The sequence below is a fragment of the Dasypus novemcinctus genome, chromosome 13 (genome assembly GCF_030445035.2).
Source record: "Dasypus novemcinctus isolate mDasNov1 chromosome 13, mDasNov1.1.hap2, whole genome shotgun sequence".
NCBI lineage: Eukaryota > Metazoa > Chordata > Mammalia > Cingulata > Dasypodidae > Dasypus > Dasypus novemcinctus.
In genome coordinates this window covers 77555832-77580605 of record NC_080685.1, presented here as the reverse complement: position 1 = coordinate 77580605, position 24774 = coordinate 77555832, and positions in this window count along the sequence as shown.

Genomic DNA, 24774 nt, shown 5'->3' with positions numbered 1-24774 from the left:
CATTCTTATTTCACAATCCTTCCTTTTGGTTGAGGGAGTCATTTGACTACCTGAAGATCAAGTACATCTAGTTTGGGGCTCTATGGAATGATACTTTAAAGCTACAGGGGACAGGAGAAAAAGTCCAGTGAATTTGAACCAGTGTGTGATGAAGTTGGTGATGATGCAGATGAAAATGGGTCCAAGGAGAAGGATGATGATTAGCATGTTCAGTAGTGAGACTAGGGAATTCAGCCAAGAAGTCTTATGAAGAAACCCTTTAATTGATTCCTTTACATCCTTTGGTCGCTGATTTGTGCTTTGAAGCCATTTGGCTTGTTTGAAGATTTTCTGAATGTTGGTCTCCACTTGCCCAGTGGTGTTATAATAGCAGGTTGTGTTGGTAACAACAGAGATGCCTCCTGCTTCTGCCAGTAGGTAATCTAAAGATAACCAGTTGGCCATAGTTATGGTTCGCCCACATCCAGAGTTCTGGGAGAGCTGTCTACATGACATGCCAGCTGCTTCAGGACCCAGAGGAGATGCAGGTTCAGGTTTCCAGTGCTTTCAGTGGTCCACTCAGGTGATCGGGCTGATTTTAGGAGTGATAGGTGAATATAAGAGTCAATTCCTCAAAGTTTTACATCAGTGGGAGTGGTAAGGAGGACTTGAAAGGTCCCTTCCATCTGGGCTCAAGTCTGTGTTTTTAAGGATGCCATTTCTAATACACCTAATCTCCTGGTTGCACAGGTGATGAGAATAGAGATCGGTAGAGAGAGAGAGTTGGAACCAGTTTTGTGGAGCTCAGAGTCTGTGAGAGATTTGGGGAGTAGGTAGCCAGTAAAGAGCTAATTGTGGCAATTTTTGAATAGAAAAATAAAACCTGGATCTTCCAGTAACTATCTAGTATGGGAAAAGTTGGTGAGGGCTGAAGATGTGTCACTGTAAATTCATGGGGATTAGGGAAGAATTCTAGCTCAGGAGGGGAGAAATTTTTCAGTAATTTCCCTAATTGTGTTTCTATTAGGACATTGGTGAATTCAGCTAGTCTTTTTTTCTTCTTCTTTATTTTCTTTTAAATGTTACATTTAAAAAAATATGAGGTCCTCATATACCCTCACCCCCCTCACCCCACTCTTCCCACATCAACAACCTCTTCCATCATTGTGGCACATTCACTGCACCTGGTGAATACATTTTGGAGCACTGCTGCACCACATTGACAGTGGTCTACACTGTAGTCTACACTCTCTCCCAGTCCACCCAGTGGGCCAGGGCAGGACACACAACATCCAGCATATGTCCCTGCAGCACTATTCAGGTCAACTCCAAGTCCTGAAAATGCCCCCACATTGTATCTCTTCTTCCCTTGCTCTATCGTCAGCAGCTACCATGTCACATTCTCCACATCAATGCTACAATTTCTTCCATTACTAATCACAATAGTTCCCCAGCAGACCACCAGTAAGTCCACTGTAATCTGTACTTTATTCTTCCATCCTTTAGGCCCTGGGATGGTTATGTCCAGTCCCCCTCTACATCAAGAGGGGGTTTAGATTTCACATGGATGATGGATGCAGTTGTAGGCACTCTTGGCTCCCTGGTGTGGTGGTTGACCTTCTTCACCTCCCTGTTAGCTGGCTGGGGTAAGTCCAATAAACCAGAGGGTAGGAATTGCAAGTCTGCTGAGGCTCAGGGACTGGCTGTCACATGGACAGTCCAGAGATTAAGGTCTCCTGAGTATATAACAACCCCAATGCAAACCACATGTCCCGCAAATGTAACAGAAGAGGCATGTATAGAAAGGTCATATCTGAGTCCAACTCCATCACACTCAGGAACACTAACTGCAAAGTAAGGTCAACTGACAAGGCACTGAACTCCAGAGTCATCTGCCATGATCATAGAACCTAAGGGTCTCTGTAGCCCTCAGGAGAACCAGTACCTGGGTTTCTATCTACTTTGGCTGTCTCTGGGACCCTGTTGAGACATGCATAAGTGTTACCCCTCCGATGACCTCCCAACTCTTTTTGGAGACTCATAGCCATATAAACTCATTTGTCCTTTCCACTTCCCCTTTTTATCCAAAGTAAAAAAGCAGTTTTTAACACCTGATATTACATGTAGGCTGAGATATTCTGCTGGTCTGAGTTGACCCTTTTATTCAAGGTCTTTTTCTAGTCACATCATCAGCTGATGCTTGGTAGAAATCCCTTGGCACCAGGGGTACTTATTCCCAGGAGTCATGTCCCACACTGGGAGAAAGGTAATATATTTACATGCTGAGTTTGGCTTAGAGAGGGGCCACATTTGAGAAACATGGAGGCTCTCAGGAGGTAACTCTTAGGCACCCCGCAGCTCTAGACCTAGTTCATATCTCAGGCACACAGGCTCATAATCATAGCCATTGGTGTTGAGGACTCATTGTTGGGCCATCCATCTTTATTGCTCTTTGCCGTTGCACTTGGGGGATTGTTGCTGTTCTACTGGGGAGTGATAGAGCTCCCCTGGCTAGGAACTCAGCACTCCCTCAGTTGTCACTTTTAACTGTAACCACTATGAAAATAGTCAAACATTTTTATCTACCCTTTATACATGCTCTGGAGAACTGTCTCCCAACCACGTGCCCCCTATCAATAATACCCCACACCAGTGTTCCTCCCCTGCCATAGTTGAACTTCTCTGTAGTGCAAAACTTCTTTAAAAATGAAGCCTAATATATTGCCAGGTTTCATTAATAGTAAAATGGAATATGATGATGGGTTTAATGGTTAGATATAGAATACATGTTAATTTAGAAAAATAAAATAAAGTAAAAATAAATTGGGGTATCAAAAAATGAAAAACTAGAAAAGCTTTCTTTTTGACGTTTTGCCTTTCATCACTGCTATAGGTGTTGCCATGTATGTACAGTGGCAAGACACTTTCTTCCATTTCTTCCTCAGTGTCTACATCCTTTCTTTTTTTTCTAATTATTAAAGTTTGCCTTCACATAAGTTTTAGATCACAATAATTCACATATACAATATATGGTAATCCCACATATCCAACACCAAACCCTTTGTCCCTTTCCAAACAATGGTCTTTTTATATGTTTATATTATATTTTCTGCAGCTGATATACAGATATTGAAGCAATAGCTTTCAAACATGGTTCCATTTGGGTTTACATTATGATTTATATTTTACACTATACAATTTTCTAAATTTTTAGTTATGTTTTACATTATGGTTTACATTTTAGCCAGCAGACTCTTACACATTTCTGGTGTAATTTAACATGTACTATATTGCATGATCTTGTGGAACACCTCCATTGCCACACAGTTACACTGAGTTCATCTATTCAATACCTCTTTCCCCCTCCTCACATGATTGGGGGTGATAGACATAATGGAGGTGCTGCAGGATTGGCAACATTGATAGTTTAGAGAAGGGTTGCTCTGTAAAGTGAGTGACATGACCACTATGGGTTTTGTTTTTTTTAACAGTCTCCATGGTATTATAATTGGAATTGGTGTCCAGTTTCTTGGCTATGTGGCAAAAAGAATCTAAGGACACACCACAGGGTAGATCAGGAAGTAAAGAGTTTATCAAGAAATGAGAAAAGAGATAAGAACACACCCAAGGCATGGGTGTGGGTGTGCTCAAGGAAGACATGTGTTTTCTGCCTTGGAGTTCTCTGTTTTATGGGGTTCAGGGCTCCGGGATCTTTGCTGATTGGTATATTTGAGAAAAAACAAGGGAAATCTATTGGATGGTTTAGGGGTTTAGGGGTAGCTTTCTGGTGGTGAATGGCCTCTAGCTGCTGTTCATAAGCTCTGCAGGGTGTGCTATTTGGTGGTAATTGGCCTCTGGTCACTGTCCACGTGGTGTGAGGTAATATTAAAGTGGGAGGGTGGTGATCATGGTGCCCTTCCCACCCTTCCCTTTTGTCCACAGTGTACTGATGTTGCTGGATGTTGCTGACTGCTTTCTGATAATGAAGCCATTGGTATGTGCTGTAAATTGCCCCTTCTTAAATGCGTATATGAATCAGCAAGTCAGCAGTTGTTGCCTCAGCCTGTGCAAGTCCACAGGCTGATGCAAGTCAGCAGGCCATTGCTTCAGCTTCTCTTACCATGCGGTGTTAGTATAGCTTATTAGGTTTCTACTCCCTCCTCTTAGACACCTATTCTGTACTGTCTCAAATCCTCCCTGAGAGAGTTTTACACTCTTAGCCTTAAGGGGGAACTGAAGAGCAAAGCTCACTCTTCTGTGTCTGCTTCCTGCTGAATAGGGGTTATAGACCCTGTCTGTCAGGGTGTAAAACCCCTTTGTTAAGCTATAAGGGTTAGGAGGAAGGATTTTTGTTTTAATGGTTGAGTTGGGGTGATATCTATGCATGAGCAGAATTTTGTTTTGGAACACATTAATCCTGGAAGAGATAAATTGCATTAGGAGCTTAAAGGTACAGAGGCCTAATAAGAGTATAGGAAGGATAGTTGAAAGGGAGCTTAAGAGGGTTATAAACCAAGGAAAGCAAGAATGGACTCTGGCTGGCAGCATTTTCAAGTGTGTTTGCTTGGTCAATAAAGTTTTATTTTATTTTTTGTTTGTTGTTTTCTTGAACTTTAGAGGACTGATTGACACAGAAGCAATATTTTTCACCCATGTAGGCACAGGTACCTCCTTGAGGAGCAGTGAGAATGTCTAGAGTGCTTTGGTTTTGAAGGCCTACAGCTGTTTAAAGAATTGAGCTGAGTTTGAATAAGTTCTATCTTATAACACCAGTAAGGGGTTTCATGGGGTTTCACAAAAGTTCAGGCTGTGAAGGTATTGTCATCAGGTACTTAGCTTTCACTTTTTGAAGAGATATTTTAGGCCATTGAATGGCTGACACTTCAATATCTCAGCAGGTGTTTCTGGTATGTTGGCACTTCCTTGGTCAGTGGGCTTTACTCAGGATAAATACAACCAGTTAGCAATCCATTTAATGGTCAGCAGTCTGGTTGCACACAGTTGCCATGGAGGCAGCCCAGTTGAGAAAGACATTGGGTAAGCTCATTTGAATCAAGAAGATTAGCCCAAGTATACAGACATAAATGTTTAGTGGGTACCCAGAGAGGGAGATCTTCTCCGGTAAGCAAAATGGCAGTTGAAGTTTCTTCCATAGGTCCTAAGACATGGGCCACCAATGGGTGAGCTCCATGTTTGCAAAACCATACCTGCTGTCTCTCCATAAGAAGAGACCTTAATGCTAATTGTGTTTAAGTTCTACTGACATTACTTTGGCAATTATTGCTCCATTGGGTATATCCTTCACACAGCCAGCATACTGCAGAGACTCCAGTATTCCACAAGCTTGATGCATAGTGTCTTCCAGCACTATGAAATAGGTCATCTGGAAGCAATATTGAACCAGTGCCAGCAGACAAAGCAACAGGTGTCCAAAGAAGCAACACAGTTCCATTTACTTCAGGAGCATGGCCAGATGTGGCAGATACCTTTATTGTTTTCAGGGTCATAAAGACCCTCCTAGCCAATAACTCAAATGGAGAGAAACTGTGCATGGTACTAGGACTTGGTTTAAATGTTCAAGAGAGTTTGACAACACTGAAGGTTATCCTCCTATTGTGTGGCCTTATTTTATAGTTACTGCTGTAAGAAACAGTTTATGGCTAGAGTTGAGAACAGGCCTCACAATTTTATATAATATAAACTAAATTAGAATACTTTATAGGAGTACCCAATGTTCCAGCTATGTGCCACCCTGTGGCAGCCCGTTATTGGCCACTCTTTTTGCATGGCCACAGGGTCGCTCTTTTTGTAAGGGTAGGGTCAGGCTAAATCTATTCATTTATTGCAATTTCAGATATTATCATTTTGTTGTTTTATAATTTAAAGGCATCTTTATAAATCTTGTCTTAAATTTTAGTTACAGCTTTTAGTAAATTATCTCTTAAAACAAACTGGGTACTTTTGCTTATTAGCTGAGCAACTAAAGCTATTTTATTAGTAACAGTAATGTTGTTAAGATTTTCCACTTTTCTAGAAGCTGAACTAATCCAACATGATTTTTTTTATACATTCAATTCAATTGCAAGATAGTATTGAAATTTAAAGACTCATTTTTGGTTTCTTTTCACCATTATTCAAATTGTAGAAGGCAAACCCCAAATCCAATTTATGAGCATCTAGGCTTGAACAGACTGACAAAGTTAAAGTAAGTACAGATTAGAAAAGAAGGAAGAATTTTGCATACTTACTTAGAATGGGTAAAAACCCAACTTTAGAATTAACTTCTGAACTGCCAAGTGTCTGCCCACGGCAGAAACTTCATGCTGAAACATTCAGCTTTGCTCCTACAGAAAAATCCCTGGACAGCTGCTAGGCATGGAGTTGAAAGTTTCGGTGATGCCCCGCCCCTGATAAAATATGATTTGGGGCTGCATTTTCATTATCTACCTCTTGTATGTTCTAAAATTCTGCAGGCTTTTTTTTTTCTTTCTTTGCTGAAAGGATTGCTGTGCTGCCAGAGATCTTTAACAGCTTCTTTCTTGAAGCAATACTGCTTATTCTACAAGGGAGAGGTTTAGTAAACAATCTAGATCTTGATTCCCCATTTACTCCCCTTATGGGCATGATTGAGAAGAGAGGTCTGGAGCAGCAGTTCAGAACCAGGTAAGTGGATTCTATGTTAACTGAGAAATTAATAATTTTACTTGCCATGTCAAGGGTCACCCTAGGCTCCTTCAGGTTGATGGTTTGCAGTGTTGTGAAGGACCCAAGCCTGACTTAGGCCCCCATTGTCCTACCTTGAGTCAAGGCCATGGTGGTTCATGGTGATAAGGCAGTTTGGGGCAAGAGACCCGCCTTTCCACACTTGAGGGAAGTTCCTACTGATGTGGAAGCCTGATTTGGGTGGCCCTGAAGTGACAGGGTGACTTTAACAGTAGCAGCTAAAAGGTGGGCTGATTCCCGGGACTTTTGCTTGCTCCTCTTTACCAATCAAGGTGGCATGGTCTCAATTGCTAAAAATTGTGATGACTGTTTTTAAAAGAGAGTTAATGGGCATTTGGGGACCCAGGGAAAATTTGTACAGTTTATGACATTTGGGGCAGACTGGCTAATAAAGTGAGTTCTTGGAGGATCTATCCTTTCATAAAGTCAGGATCATTTTGTTCTGCCTCTGAATAATTTCATTGAGCTTATTATTAATACACTACCAGTTTGGTAGTGTATTTCCTCATCTCATTGGAGACATGTGGCCACATGATCTTTGACTCTCAGATCTAGTCCCCTCCTTCCCTCTTACACAGGCTTAACTGGAATTCAGTGTCCTATACTGAGACCACTCTTGGCCATCCTCTAATTTGTCTCCTTTTATTTTTTTAGACCATCAGGGAGCAATTTCTCCTAATTATTGAGAAGACATACCAATGCAGAGTCTGCAGGAGTCCTAGAGGTTGCACCCATCATTCTAGAGAAAAATGAAGAAGAGTTAATCAGTCAATTTGGCATTCCAGATTTTGACCTGATGAAACTCTTGTCCTCCAGACTGAAGCCCCCAGGTCACTTCGGTTCCAGGAAATGTGTGGATCCCTCCACACCAAAACTTCCAGGTCACTTAGGTCATGCGATTTGTTTGGAGCTATCCCTCTGATTCTTGGCATCCTGAAAGTCATAGAGGTCTGGCAGTGCAACAGCAAAACCCCCAAGTCACTTAGGTCTTGGGAGGTTTTTTGAGTCCTTGCTCTGGTTCCCAACATCCTGAGAATCATAGAGTTCCTGCTATGCAAAACTGATGCCCCAATTTGCTTAGGTCTTGGGAGACATTCTGAGCTACTGCTCTGTGGTTTCAGATTTCCTGAGAATAAAGCCCATGTGCCAGGCATCCTTGTCTTGGGAGATATCTGGCACTGGTGCCACCAAACTGAGACTTTTCCCTAAAAGGAGTGGGGACAGTTTTTGAATCTACTCTCTCAAGAGGTAAAAGTTTGATCATTGTCCAAATAGATAGAGACTGGAAATCAGAGACCAGGCTCAAAAGGGAACACAACTCTCCTATAAACCCTTTTCTATATTGTACTAGACCCTTAAGATAATCAGCACATAAATTATACTTAGAGAAATGGGACCAAATTGGTAGGGCCATTTAGAAAGTGGCCTAAGATTGATTTCATGACTTCCTGGGGTAGACGGGAGAGTAGAATTAGAAAGCCAATAATCCCCCAAGTGCCATGGCAAAGATCAACAAGGAAGGATGGTCCAATAATGAGACCTTGATATTGATGACTATGCTTAGGGGCCTGTGTGCCTGAAATATGAACTAGGTCTAGAGCTGTAAGATGCCTAAGAGTTACCTCCTGAGCGCCTCCATGTTGCTAAAATATGCCCACTCTCTAAGCCATACTCAGTATGTAGATGTATTACCTTGTCCCCAGTGTGGGACATGACTCCTGGGGATGAACCTTCCTAGCACCGAGGGATTACTATCAATCGCTAACTGGAAAAGCAACTAGAAAGACACCTCAAATGAAAGGGTCAACTCAGACCAGCAGAATATCTCAGCCTACATGTTGGATCAAGTGTTAAAACTGTTCTTTGATCTTAAATAAAAGGGGGAAATGGCAAAGACAAATGAGTTGATATGGCTAAGAGTCTTTCAAAAAGAGTCAGGAGGTCATCAGAGAGGTCGTGCTTATACACACCTCAGCAGGACCCCAGTAAAAGCCAAAATAGATACAACCCTAGGTACTGTTTCTCCTGAAGGCTACAGAGATCCACAGGGTATCTAATCATGCCAGATAGATTTGGAGTTCTGTGCCATGTCAGAAGGCCCTACTTTGGAATTTGTGCTCCTAAGTGTGATGGAGCTGGACTCAGATGTGACTTTTCTACACATGCCTCACTTTTACAGAACCTGTGGTTGGTGCTAGAGATGCTCCATACTCCGGAGACTTGAATCTCTAGACTGCCCATGTGCCAGCTGGGTCCTGAGCCTCAGCAGAGTGGTGACTCCTACTCTCTGGTTCATTGGTCTTACCCAGGTCAGCTAACAGGGAGGTGAAGATGGTCAACCACCACACCAGAGAATCAAGAGTGCCTACAACTGTAAGCAAAGGAATTGCATCCATCATCCATGTGGAATCTAAGCCCACTCTTGATCTAGAGGTGGAGGGGACATCGCCATCCCAGGGTCCACTGAAGAGAGGAATAAAATATGGACTAGAGTGTACTTAATGATATTCTACTATTAAACTATTGTGATGAGTAGTAGAAGAAATTTTAGCATCGAGGTGGGGAAAGTGGTCACAGTGGGTGTTGAGGACAGAGAGAGGGAAGAAGAGATGTGATGTGGGGGTATTTTTGGGATTTTGAGTTGCCTTAATGATACTACAGGGTCAGATGCTGGACTTTATATATCCTGCCATAACCCACTGAATGTACTGGGGGAGAGTGTGAACTACAGGGTAAACTATTATCTGTGTAGTGCAGCACTCACTGAGTGCAATGAGGGTGCCACAATGATGAGGGAGGTCATTGGTGTGGGAGGAGTGGAGTGGGGGTGGGGTGGGGAGTATACAGGAACCTCTTATATTTTTTAGTGAAACTTTTTTGTGTGATGTATATATCTTCAAAAAATACAATTAACAAAAATAATGTGGTGGGGAGTGGGGAATGATTTATATGGGAACCTCATTTTTTGTTTTATTATATTTTTTAATATAACATTCCTTGTGACCTATTAATTAAAAAAAAAGAATTAGAAAGTGGTTTAGGATGAGCTGGATCTTCTGGACTTCCATTCTCCCATTGGACTCCTACTCAATTTGGTGAATGTCCCAGTAAGTTCTCAAGTATGGTGTCACCCTTATCTCAGAGCCTCCTTGGATCTGCTTGGTGTGGGCAGTAGTCCTACCACATCCAAAGAGGGAACCAGAGGACTCTAGGTAAACCAAAATTATGTCCTTTGGAGTAGGGATGGAGATTCATTTAGAATAGCAAAACAGAGAGAGAGAGAAGCAGCGATATATAAAGAGAGACATGCACTTAGACAGGCACACATAGACACACATATGCAGACACACATAAGCAGACTTTGGTTAGTAGCCAACACCTCACTGGTGTTGTGAGATAGAGGAAGAGGTTACCAGAGGTGATAATCTCCTGGCTGGCTCACTGTGAATATGTAATCAGAGTTGGTGCCCAGATTCTTGGCTATGTCACATAAAAGAATTTAAGGACATGCCATAAAGTAGACAAGGAGTAAACAATTTATTAAGACTTGAGGAAAGAGATGAGTCCACACCGAAGACATGGGTGAGGGCATGCTCAAGGTAGAGATGTGAACTTCCTGCCCTGGAGTTCCCTGTTTTATGGGGTACATGACTCCAGGGTCCATGCTGACTGGCATATTTGAGACAAAGCAAGGGAAATCTTTTGGATGGTTTAGGGGCTTAGGTATAGCTGTCCAAAGCTGATTGGCTTTTGGTTGCTGTCAACAAGTTCTGTAGGGCATGTTGGCCAGCCATAATTGACCTCTGGTTACTGTCCTCCAGGTATGAGGTAATATGAAAGTGGGTGAGTGGTTCCCTTCCTGCCCCTTCATTTTTACCCACCAAGTACTGATATTGCTGGCTGTCTTCTGATAACAACCATTGGGTGTGTGCTTTTATTTGCCTGTATGAATCAGCAGGCTGAAGCAAGTCAGCAGGCCACTACCACAGCTTCTCTTACCATGCTGTGTTAGTATGGCCTATTGGGTTTCTTCCCCCTCCTCCACAGGTTTCTATTCAGTATGAGGCACAAAAATTGTGAGAGCTGAGCCTAGGGTTACTTCAGTGACTTCCAGAGCTGAAGGCACATTGGCAATGACTGCACATAAGCAGGAAAGAAGGCTTTGAGTTACTGCATCCAAGGTCTTGTTATAATAGCTGATGGGACAATAATGATTAGCATTTCTTTGGGTTAGTATCCTGTATGTAGTATGTGGCAGTTTGACAATATTTATGGATTCCAAAAATAGATATTGAATTATGTTTGTAAACTGGTCTGTTTCTCTGGGCATATCAGATTGTATTAGATTCAGAGGTTTCACTTTTATTGATTAAATTAAGTTTGGGGATTGATTTGGTCACATCAGTAGGACATTGAGTTCCCACTTCCTTTGTAGGCAGACACTCAGGCAGAAATATACAAATACGCTGAGAAGTAGAACACAGAGTTTTGATGCTGGAACTCTGAGGAGAAAGTTGAGCCATGTGCCTGATAGTTTATAGCTGGCTTTGTGGCGAGAACAGAGCAGCTGGCTGGAAAAGAAACAAGCCCACCCTGGGAAAAGAGATTAGCCTTATGCCAGCCTACAGTTGAGATACAAAGAAGCTGGATCCATGGAGCCTTAAGAGGGAAGAGGAAGGCTGAACACTCACAGACATCACCTGCCATCTTGTTTCAACACATGGCAACAGACTTTGGATGAGAAAGTAACTTTGAGTTGGACTCTTTAGGGTCTTGTGACTGTAAGTTTCTTCCCCAGATCAAAAGCCTTTATAAAAGTCAACAGATTTCTGGTATTTTGCATCAGCACCTCTTTGGCTGACCAATACACAGTGTAAAATCATTTGTAAATAGGATCTTTAAAACCCTGTTAAGGTCAAACTGCATCAGGGTGTGGCTTAATCCAGTATGAATGTGCTCCTTAGAGCAAAGGAAATTTAGACACAATTGTAAGAGTGAGCAAGAAACAGAAGGATATAGATCATATGTAATGGAAGCAGGAATTTAGTTACAGATAGATGGTAATTTAACACCCAAACTGTATACTCATAGGAGAAAGCATGACCTGCCAATACATTGCATCTAGACTTCTAGCCTCCAAAGCTGAGAGACAAAACATTCCTGTTGATTTATCCAAATAGTCTGTGATATTTATTGTAGAAGCACTGACAAACTAAGACAAGTAGAGAAGTCCTGAAAACGATTAACACACACACAGTTAGAATTCAACTTATTCACAAAAAGAATCCATGTCGACAACAAAAGAATGCAATTCTGAGTCCTGATGTTTTTCTTTTACTAAACATAAAGTACATAACTCAATGTCAACTTACAACAAAGATAGAGTCACAATCCTTTGCACTGAGGCTTCACATGCAATAAGTTATATAACATTTATTTCATTAGTCTTGCTGACAAAGAAAAATATTTCTTAAGTTTGTTATATCCTACATTTTCATCTGTACCATCAATTATGGCTGGTTGATAGAAAGAGATCTTAGACTGAATGACTCAGTTTTGTGGTTCAAATCCACTGGGAATATTTGTATTGAATATAAATATCTACATATTTGACAAAAATTGAGACTTTTACATTATTTGGACATCTAAGAAGAAAATAAGAAAGAACTTTAAGATAAAAAGCAATAATTCATTTAGTCATCCAATTCATAGGTAACATTTTCCATCTGAACTTCCAGGGTAACCGAATGGGAATGGGTTCTGATATGAATAAATAACAATACTAAATTTTTCAGAACACTTATTCAGGTCATACAATTAAAAGATGTAGGAAAAATATGACTGAAATTACCTTTAGTTCTTGAGGTTTCCTTTACTTTAACTTTTGCTCTAGGTTATTTAACTAGTTTAGTAAGATTCAAACTCAGAGGCAGTTCCAATCTGGATCTTTGGGCCATATAGTCTCTTCATATGATCTATAGTAAACAGTAGGAGCTTAAAGTAGTATATCCCTAGTACTTAAGTGACTTTCATAAATTTTGCCTTTGTTTATCTTCTTTTTTTCTTTTAAATCTTCTTTAGATTCTGCATAAAAATGAAACCTGGGATGTCCATATTTATTAAGTAAGCATATTAATATAATGGTCTGCAAAACAGTGTTGCAATGCAATTTAGTGGTACTGGCAGAGAAAAATGAGAAACTCTTTTTTTTCTATTTCTTTCTGATAGGAAGCAGGAAGAGAGAGAAAAGTGTGTGTGTATGTATGTAAGTGTGCATGTGTGGATGTGTGTGGATGTTTTAGTTTCTTGGCTGCCAAAGTAAATATCATGCAATGAATTGGCTTATATAATGGGAATTCACTGGCTCACAGATTTGAGGCTAGGAGAAGCCCAAAATCAAGGAATCATCAAAGTGATGCTTTCTTCCAGAAGACTGTGACATTCAGGGCTGGCTGTTGTTATTCTTTGTCCCTGACTTTTCTATCTCATGGCAATGCACATGGCAGCCTTTCCTGGCTTCTCCCTACTCTTTCTGATTCCATTGACTTTCAGCTTTGGACTGCTTCCCTTGGCTTTTTCACTGCCTGAATTTCACTGTGCATATAAAGAACTCCAGTAATACAGATTAAAATCCAAACTGATTCATTTGGGCCACTGTGGCAGTTCGATACTATTTATGAATTCCCAAAAGAGATGGTGATTGTTTGTAAACTGGTCTGTTCCTCTGGGCATGAAACCCTTTGATTGTATTAAATTCAAAGGCTTTACTTTTATTTGATTAAATGTTAGGGCTTTGATTTGACCATGTCATTAGAGCAACTCAAGGTTGGGTTGCTGCTCCCTTGGTGGGCTATATAAATGGACACTTAATCAAGGAGGCAGAAGCAGATACATGAGAAATAAATGAAGGAAGCACCATAGACACAGAAGAGGATCCTGCAGCCCTTGGAGAGAGATGATCCAATTGCCTGATAGCTTGCAGCAGAAGAGAACAGAAAGGTTGAGCCCTATGCCAGCCTACAGCTGAGATTGAAAGAAGCTGGGCACACAGAGCCTTGAGAGGAAAGAGGAAGGCTGAACCCTCGCAGACATTGCCTACCATCTTGCTTACCTTTGAAGTAACCTTGAGTTGGGCTCTTTGGGGCTTTATACTGTAAGCTTTTACCTCAAATAAATATCCTTTATGCAAGCCAACAGATTTCTGGTACCTTGCATCAGCACCCCTTAGGCTGACTAATATAGCCACATTTTACATGAGGTAACACCTTGATGAGATCTTATTTTATGATAGGTACATATGCACATGAATTAATTACGTTTAAGAATGTTTTTTTGGGGGGGGATACGTTACTCCATGGCATCTTTCACCCAGAAAGGAAGAGAGACAGATAGGGACAGAGCAAAGGAAACAGAAAGACAGAGATAGAGATTGAGCCCTACTAATATGTGATAGACATATTCACTAAAGGGTATATAAATAATTATAAATAAATATGTAAAAGTTGGATTGGTTGTGTGCCTATTAATTTTTATCCTTGGAATAAATTATAAAATCATTTTGGAGAACAATATATTAATACATGGCACCTAGAGCTACTTCTTGACTACAGTCAACCTACAATTGAATGTCAAGGAAGACCTGAGTAAAACCTGTAGGAAATAATCTTAATTTTGATAAGCATAAGAGAACAAGAAAAGGACATGTGGAGCATATCAGCAGTTATTAAAGATAATGCAGGCAAAGCACTTAGCACAGCATATCATATATGCATAAAAATGTTAGCTATAATCATAATGGTGATTAAGATGAAGAAGAAGATGATGATGACTCAACAGTGATGACAATTATTGAGAAAATATTAAATTTTATTTTTACAAAGTTCTTTTTTTGGACAGGGGGTGAAATGGTAAAATTGAAGTAGAAGGTTGAGATGCAAAAATAAATAGCAGTCTCTCTCAATTTGACTCCCACTGTGAATTTTGTTATAAGAAATTAACACATAATTCAAACTTAGATCTTCCCCAATGAATTAAATATCTCTTAGCCAAGGCAATGTATGTACATAAATAATGTATAACAATATAATGATATTAATTGTACAGATGTAATCTTTTAATAATTTAAAAAATATTACAATGAATTGGCCATATTCGATTAAATTGTGGACAAGTGTCTTTTGGGGATGGATCATGAAGGTGGGTGAAGATTGTTCATGTTAAAAATAGAGATCATTTTGAAGGAAGAACTAAAGGAGTAAACACAATAAGGAGGGAATGCATAGAGCACTTCTTAAAGAAAAGGAATGGTATATTTTATACTAAGTACATGTTTTGCAAAGACAAGTGAAGGGGTGCATGATGATAGGAAGATATGTGATGGAATGCTTGTGGAAGAAGTCAGCCAAATAATTTATACTGAAAGATAAGCAATGGAAGATGAGAAGACTGTGGTATGGATTGATCAGACATATAATTTGGGGATTTAATCCAATTCAGATTTTGTACAATTTCACAAAGACAGGAATAGGCATTTGTAATCATTTAGAAAGTTATTCTATAATGCCATCTATTCCCACCACCCAAAAATGGGCCTTAACTTTGTTCACATATCCTCAGGATACTAAATGTCTCTCCCAGATCCTCTTCTAGGTTATTACGTATGTTTTATTATATTGCTTATGTCTCCTTCTTCTAATATTTGTTATATATGTCCATTTTCCCTAGTAGACTTTGTGTTTACTTTGAAAGAAAAGATTATCTTATTCATTATTTAAAATCCTATAACTTATATAAAGTTTGGCACTTATTTAGGGATATAACAAGTATTGATAGAAAAGATTTGTACAAGAATAAAAAGAGAGGCAAAAGTCTCCATTCCAATTGATCAAAGTCATCCCATTATTGTTTAAAGTAGTGGCCTTTACTGAAATACAGATCTGGCAGAGGGCCATAACTATGATAGGAAGATAATAAATTCAATTTTGACAACTAAGTTTGAAATACCAGTGAGATATCTGTATGGAGTCTAAGCAGTCAGTTGGATAAATATGAGAAATAGAGAGAGAAAGAAAGGGAGAGAGAGAGAAAAAGAGAATAGCTATTCTACTGGATGATGATAGAAGCCACAGTGTAGTGCAATAGCTCATTAAAAACAAGTAAAACTAATGAAATGAGAGAAGTGGATCTATGATGACTTTTTGAGGAATGCTGATTGTATTAGTCAGCCAAACAATTGCTGATGCAAAATACCAGAAATCAGTTGGTTTTTATGAAGGGTATTTATTTGGGGTAGGAGCTTACAGATACTGAGCCATAAAGCATAAGTTACTTCCCTTACCAAAGTCTATTTCTACATGTTGGAGCAAGATGGCTGCTGACATCAGCCAGGGCTCAGCCTTCCTGAGGTGCTGTCTTTCTGGGGTTTGCTTCAGTTTCCTCTGAGTGCTTATTTCCCGGGGTCCAGTTTAGGACATCAGCATCAAACTCCAACATCAATACTCCAACCTCAAAAACCCTGAACTGTGTCCTTTTCCATGCCCTTTATTTGGGAGTCCCCACCTACCAGAGTATGGGGACTCAACACCCTACTGGCACAAGAGGTTTACATAATTACTTAATTAAGTAAACCTGTGAATCCGATATAATCTAATATGCCCAGAGGAAAAGTTCAGTTTACAAACATAATCCAGTATTTCTTTTTGGAATTCATCAATAACATCAAACTGCTACACTGATGAAATGAAAGATTATGTTAATGAAGAAGAGCCAAAAGATAATGAAAAGGAATTACATAGAGAATAAGTGAGTATGTAGTAAATTAATAAAATAAAGAGAATATTCTTCAACTGTCAAATCATATAAAAAATTATAAGCATAATTAGAAAAATAATGAACCCTTGGACACTGGGTCTATTGTCACTGGTGTGATGGAAGACAAATTTACATTTTACTGATTTAGGGATGAATGTAAGATGAAAACAACAAAGGGAATGGGTGTGGAAGATAAGAACCTTGTTTTTAAAGCAAAAACAAGAGAAATGTCTATAGTTACAGTCACATACAGGAAAAAAAGGAAAGATTTTTTTTACAAGATGAAAGAACACCATGTACAATTAAATGACAGTTAGGATAGAGAAAAAAAGTGACTGAATATTATAGAAAACAAGGATATAACCAAAAATTAAATGCTGGTGTGTAAAGATTAAGGGTAACAGAATGGATACCACTTTCTTTGTAACATGAGGGAAGTAGAAGGGGATAGTGCAGATTCACAATAATTTTCTTATATCTAATAAACTCTATTTCTATTTCTGTTTGTTCTGATCTAGTATTTATTTCTTGCATGCATGTCATAGTCCTGCACAATACCATGAAAAGATAAGGAAATAAAAATTGCTAAAATATAGCTTGGAAACAAAGGCGGCCTTTGCTTCATCACTTTATTCCAAAAACTTGTACAATAATCCTGTTTAATTTAAAGGTGGGATTAGTGGAAAGAGTGTGGAATACAACAGATTTGAAAATTTTACCCATAGGGCCTAATGAAAGAAAAAGGGGATATAATTCATGTTGGGAGTATTTGGACACTCTACTCCTGCAATCCCCCAAGATTTATTCACGTCTAAAATGAAGAGATTGTAAAATATTCATCATTCGCCAGTGGATTACTAAGGTTCATAATATTAGCAACTGATAATCGGGATGCATTTTATGTTTCCTCCACGTACTTACTGAAACCTAGTCCTAGGAAGGAAATTAGAAACTTATCTTGAATGATATATTGTGCCTGAAAATAGTTTGAATGTATACATGGTAAATTAAATGAAGAACCAATGGTGAATTTTGAGCAGCCCAGATATGAATATTAGGAAGATAAATAGCAACAAAAAAGGAGAAAGTACAAAAAATTTTGAAAAGTAAAGAGTTAATTGAGGATCAAAACTAAAGCAGTGAAAATTAAAATTAAAAGGAGAGTGTAAAATCGAAAGATATTTATATGGATTATTAACAAGAGCCTTCTAATTCAATGTGATGGCTAAATTGTTGTTTACAAAAAATATTATTACTATTTTATAATTTCATATAATCCATATGGAAAATTGCTCATTGCTAATTGTAAGAAAATAGTCTTAACATAATTACTTTAAAGAAGTTATGGTACTTCATTCCTTTAGAAAGTGACAAGTTGATTTAAATTATTGATTTATCCTATGATCAACTTAAAATTCAACATAATGGAGTATGCTGTCAGGGTTACTCAGTGCAAATGTTATGATGGTTTTGATTTGGAATTAACGAACTGTAAAAGAACACTACATAATATATTTTGTAATTCTTGCAAAGACTTTTAAATAGGAAAGAAAAATTTACAAAAGGGTAATATATCTAAAAAATTTCAAATATAACCTGTTGACTGTTAATTATGTAAAAATTAATTCTTCATTTTTAAATAAACCTTTAACACTATCTAAATCTTACTAATGAAATAATAACTCTCTGGGTAAGATATTCTGCCTCACTGCCCTTTAGAAAGAAAACACATTATTTGAATTTCAAAAGAATATGATTTTTTTAACTTTTATTCTATTGGAATAAATCTTTAGGATATAATTTAACTTAATTGCTCTCCTGTCATTCATAAAAGACTTATCCTGAATTCATATAGTTTTTAGTGTCAGCAGAAATTAAATTATAGCCTTGTGTTCAGTTGGGAATCATTTTTTAAAAAATAATCTGACATCAGAAAGTAAAAATCTTTTTCTAATATGGGATAATTGCAGTTCATTATGAAAATGAAACAAATTGCTGACGTTCTCATTTTAGTAAAAAGAAAAAAGAACTAGTGTGTGAAAGTTCAGATGATTTATTAAAATAATGAGCTTTGAAATAAGCTTGTTCCCAAATCCCTGATATAATAATAAATTATCAGGTCAGAAGAGTGTTTACAAACATATGAAATTTGACCTGTTACTGCCATAGAAACATCCAAATCATAAAAGTTTCAAAATATTGTTATGTTTTACTTGAGAATTTGTGAAAAGGATTTGCCTTGTTTATAGGCAAAGTATGTCAAAGCTTAATTGATATGTCTAAAATTAAGCAAATTTAACCCAAACCTCTTCTCTTTCAATTTGAATTAAGAATTTATAAATTTCCTTCAGTGATCTTGAAGGAACAATCAGTGCCATTAACCTGAATGAATTTACAACCTGTTCTTGCAAGACATTTATATTCTTAATCCCTTTTTTCAGTCTGAATATGATCAAAACTTGCATGCCACTTGCATAGTATATATTGAAACAGAGAATATGTTGAAAATATATGGGTATTATCGATAAGGATTTTGCAGGCTTCTCTAAAATAAGCCCATTTCTCTTTGGAGAAAATAATACGTATTTTACATAAATGAGTGCCTATTATACTGTACTCCACTGAGCTACTTACCTAAAGTAAAACTTGCTTTACTTGGATGAAGAAATTACCCATTATCCAAACTATGTCCTAATTCTAATTAACCATAATAGCATATTGTTTTTGATGAATTGAAAGGAGATAACATAAGATCAAGATTTGGAAATATTATATTCATTTTCTTTCATTATTATGCTAGAAATTTTAACATTTTAAGGCAAACTTAAATTTAATCAGCTTTATTTCCTTTATCTCAGTCAATACATGGATTTTAGAATATACTTTGAAATTTTAAATCCATTTTTCCAATCAATATGCTGTTTTTCCAGAGTTTTTGGTTTTCCTTTGAATTTTTATACCCAGGAAACATATATTATTATTTTTGTCAAGGTTTAGTTGGAGAAAAATGGTATAAATTTGAAATAAAACTTCAAAAAGATATTTTAATGTTCATGATAAACTCTTTGTTTTTATTTATCTGAGTGTGGTTTTACCAGCTTATCTGTAATAGCAAAAATCTGGAAACAGTAAAAATCTTTTTGCAACAAAAGTATAAATAAATAGATTGGAATATAATACTGCCTTGAAAAGAAATAAAATATAACAAGATTTAAAGATATGCAGGAATTTTATATTATAATATTGAGTGAAAATATTTTAGAAATATGGTCTTTAATTGATTTTTTAAAATGAGCAATAAATACTATTTAGCTATATATATAATGAAATTATATATATGCCAATGCTATACATATATATGCATATAAAGCAAGGGCATGAAAAACAAAAGATTAAAGGTAATTAAGAATCTTTTTTTCAATGAAGGTAAGTAATGTGACATGTAGGCATCTGTAAATCAGTGTCATTATTTGAGTTTCCAAGTTGGGTGATAGGCTAATGTCATTATGTTTATGTCATTAGTAGCATAAAAGGAAAGATGGTCATTCTTGGACAAATTATGGTGTCATGATAGATGCATTAGGATCATTTCAATTCTATGCATTTGAGGATTAAATAGACTTCCGGCAAGATGGTGGCTGAGTGAGCTTGCCTTGCCATCTCTCCTGGGAAGAGGCAGCTGGGCACCGCTGGAGGTTCTCCGGGACCAGGCTTTTTCAGGATTTTTTCAGGGCAGGAAGTGTCTGGACATCGATTTGGTGGGAAGGTAACGGAAAGGACTGGTCTATAAGATATAATTTGGGACTTTTCAGGAGGGGGAGGCAAGATGGAGGCTGAGTGAACTTCGCGGTTACTAGCTCCTGGGGGGAATCGGCTGGGAGGCGTCGGAGACTCTTTGGGACCGGCTGTTTCGGGATTTTTCCTGGTCCGGAGGTGTCTGGACATCGATTTGGAGGGAAGGTAACAGAGAGGATCCATCTGTGAAATATACACGGAGATCCCAGCTACGTGTGGAGGACTCCCTCCTTGGGTAGGCGGAGCCAAGGCAGCTAGCACCGCGGCGGGTGGCGGGCGGGAGAGCCGAGCCGCGCTGCGCCACGGCGGCGGGCAGTGGGCAGGGAAGCCGAGTCCGGCCGAGCCCGGCTGAGCCGCAGCGGGCGGGGGGGCCGAGCCCAGCCACGCCGCGCTGGGCGGCGGGAGGGAAAGCCGAGCTCAGCCGAGCCCAGCCGAGCCGCGGCGGGCGGCGGGCGGGGGACCGGAGCCCAGCTGAGCCCAGCCGAGCCTGGAGGCGGGGTTTCTGTTCTTTGTTTTTTGTTTTTTTTTTATTTTTTATTTTTTGTTGTTTTGTTGTTCTTGTTGTTCTTTTTTTTTTTTTTCAATCCTCTTTCTTGTCCACAATATTCTTCTTATACTATTTTACCTTAACAATACAATAGGTCCTACAGGAAATACCTCACATTTGCTGGGTTTCCTCACCCTCCACTGCCTCATTTCTCTGTGAATAGATTTAGCCTATCTACACTATCCCCTTTCCCCTACAACTTGATATCCTCCACCATCTGCTATCTCTCCTATATTCCATCTCCCTTTCTTTGATCCACAAAGTGTCTAACTCTTAATTTCTAATACCTTTGTTTAGTTTTCCATCTGGTATTCGTCCCTGAAACTATTACCTTTCTTTTCTCTTTCCCTCTCTCACGAAAACAATAGCCTCTTAGTAGGTACCACATTCCTCCCATATTCAGTCGTCTACCTCATTATAGGTACTTTCCTACTACTATAACTCTACACAATTTACATGATCTAACCTCCATCCTCCCAGAACTCATATTGTTGCTTTGTAAACATATATCACCAATACTACTTCACACTTTTTCCTTCCTTACACAATTGACTTTCCCCAGCACTAATACTTTCCTTTAAAGTGAGCTTAACTAGCAATAAGAAATTGGAATAAGAAGAACAAAGTGACAAAGAGAAGATATAACACTTACGCAAAAAACAACAGCTAATTAATCTCCAAGACTAGACAAAGAAGCTAACGAACTGATTAAACCCGTCAAGAAAAAATGTTGACAAGACAGCAACAAAAATCTACAAACCAAACCAGTAATCAGGAAAACATGGCTGAATCCAATCAACAAACTGAAAATCAGGAAGGAGGGCAGGACTTCGCACAAGCAATGAAAGATCTCAGAACATTTATCACCGACAAATTTGATAAAGTAATGAAAGAGGTTAACAGCGTGAAGACAACACTTGGAGGGGAAATTGCAGACATGCGCAAAAAAATAACAGATATGATGGAAATGAACACCACAATTCAAGAAATCAAAAATACACTTGCAACAAATATCAGCAGACTAGAAGAGGCAGAGCAGAGAATTAGTGATGTGGAAGACAGTGCATTGGAAATCAAACAGATAGTAGAAGTGGTCAATAAAAAGGTAGAAAAAATCCAGATAGGACTTAGGGACCTGAATGATAATGCAAAACGCTCAAACATACGTATTATAGGCATTCCAGAAGGAGAAGAGAAGGGAAAGGGGTGAGAAGGAGTGTTGCAGGAAATAATGAATGAAAACTTCCCAAATCTACTGAAAGAGACAGATGTACATATCCAAGAAGCACAGCGCACTCCACTGGTCATAAACCCCAACAGGCCCACCCCAAGACATATACTTGTCAAATTATCCAATGCTCAAGACAAAGAAAAAATTCTAAAAGCAGCAAGAGAAAAGAAAACCATCACATACAAGGGAAACTCCATAAGATTAAGTGCTGATTTCTCATCTGAAACGATGGAGGCAAGAAGGCAGTGGTATGATATAGTCAAGGTACTAAAGGAAAAAAATCTCCAACCAAGAATACTCTATCCAGCTAAACTAGCATTCAAAAATGATGGAGAGTTCAAAATATTCACAGACAAACAGAAACTCAAACAGTATATCAACAAGAAACCTCCCCTTCAAGAAATTCTTAAGGGAATTCTGCAGGAAGAAAGGAAAAAACAGGACAGTCAGAGATGGAGGAGAGTGTAAAAGCAACAAGAAAGACAAAAATAGAAGGGGAAAATAAAATAATACAAACAAAATATAACAAACACAAATCCAACCAAATATGGCTACCATAAATAACTCTCTAAACGTAATAACACTGAATGTCAACGGATTAAACTCACCTATCAAAAGATTCAGACTGGGACACTGGATAAGGAAATACGACCCATCTATATGCTGCCTACAAGAGACACATCTTAGACCCAGAGACTCATGGAGGTTGAAAGTGAATGGCTGGAAAACAATCATACAAGCAAACAACAACCAAAAAAAGGCACGAGTAGCTATATTAATATCAGACAAAATAGACTTTAAATGCGAAACAATTGTGAGAGACAAAGAAGGATACTATATTTTAGTGAAAGGGACAATCTGTCAAGAAGATCGAAAAATCATAAATATTTATGCTCCTAACAAGGGTGCCTCTAAATATGTGAGGCAAACGCTGGAAAAACTAAGTGAAAGAATAGATGCATCTACAATTATAGTGGGGGATTTTAATACACCACTATCAACTCTGGATAGAACATCTCAAAAGAGAATCACTAAAGAAACAAAACATTTGAACAGTATATTAGAAGAGCTGGATCTAATAGACATATATAGATCATTACACCCAAACACAGCAGGATATACATTTTTCTCAAGTGCACATGGAACATTCTCCAAGATTGACCATATGCTAGGCCACAAAGAAAGGCTTAATGAATTCAGAAAGATCGAAATCATACAAAACAATATCTCTGACCACAGTGGAGTCAAGCTGGAAATTTGCAAGGGACAGAGACCCAGACTTCACACGACAATTTGGAAATTAAACAGCACACTCTTAGAAAAACAGTGGGACAAAGAGGAAATCTCAAAAGAAATCAATGACTACCTTGAAACAAATGATAATGATAACACAACATACCAAAATTTATGGGATGCAGCAAAAGCGGTACTGAGAGGGAAATTTATAGCCATAAATTCATATATCAAAAAAGAAGAAAGAGCAGAAATTGAAGAATTAACTGCACATTTGAAGGAATTAGAAAAAACAACAACAAAGTAACCCAACAGGAAGAAGAAGGAAGGAAATAACAAAGATAAGAGCACAACTAAATGAAATAGAAAATAAGAAAGCACTTGAAAAAATAAACAAGACCAAGAGCTGGTTTTTTGAGAAGATCAACAAAATTGGCAAACCTTTAGCGAGACTAACAAAGAAAAAAAGAGAAAAGATGCAAATACACAAAATAAGAAATGAGAAAGGTGATATCACCACTGACCCCACAGAAATAAAGACTATCATAAGAGGATACTTTGAAAAACTATATTCCAACAAAAATGACAATTTAGAGGAAATGGACAAATTCCTAGAAATACATAAGCAGCCCATACTGACGAAAGAAGAAATTGATGATCTTAACAAACCAATCACAAGCAAAGAGATAGAATCAGTCATTAAAAATCTCCCAACTAAGAAGAGCCCAGGGCCAGATGGCTTCACAGGTGAATTCTACAAAACATTCCGGAAAGAACTAACACCAATCCTGGTGAAACTATTCCAAAAAATCGAAACAGAAGGAACACTGCCTAATTCCTTCTATGATGCCAACATTACCCTAGTACCAAAGCCAAACAAAGACACCACAAGAAAGGAAAATTACAGACCAATTTCTCTAATGAACCTAGACGCAAAAATACTTAACAAAATACTTGCTAATCGTATTCAACAACACATTAAACGAATTATACACCATGACCAAGTGGGATTTATCCCAGGTATGCAAGGATGGTTCAACATAAGAAAATCAATCAATGTAATACACCATATAAACAGATTGAGAGAAAAAACCACATGATTATATCTATAGATGCAGAAAAGGCATTTGACAAAATACAGCACCCCTTCCTGATAAAAACACTCCAAAAGATCGGAATACAAGGAAACTTTTTGAACATGATAAAGAGTATATATGAAAAACCTAAAGCCAACATTGTTTACAATGGCGAAGTCCTGAAATCCTTCCCTCTAAAATCAGGAACAAGACAAGGATGCCCATTGTCTCCGCTCCTATTTAACATTGTCTTGGAAGTACTGGCTCGAGCACTGAGACAAGAACCAGATATAAAAGGCATTCAAATTGGAAGGGAAGAAGTCAAAATTTCATTATTTGCAGATGACATGATCCTATATATAGAAAACCCTGAGAGATCT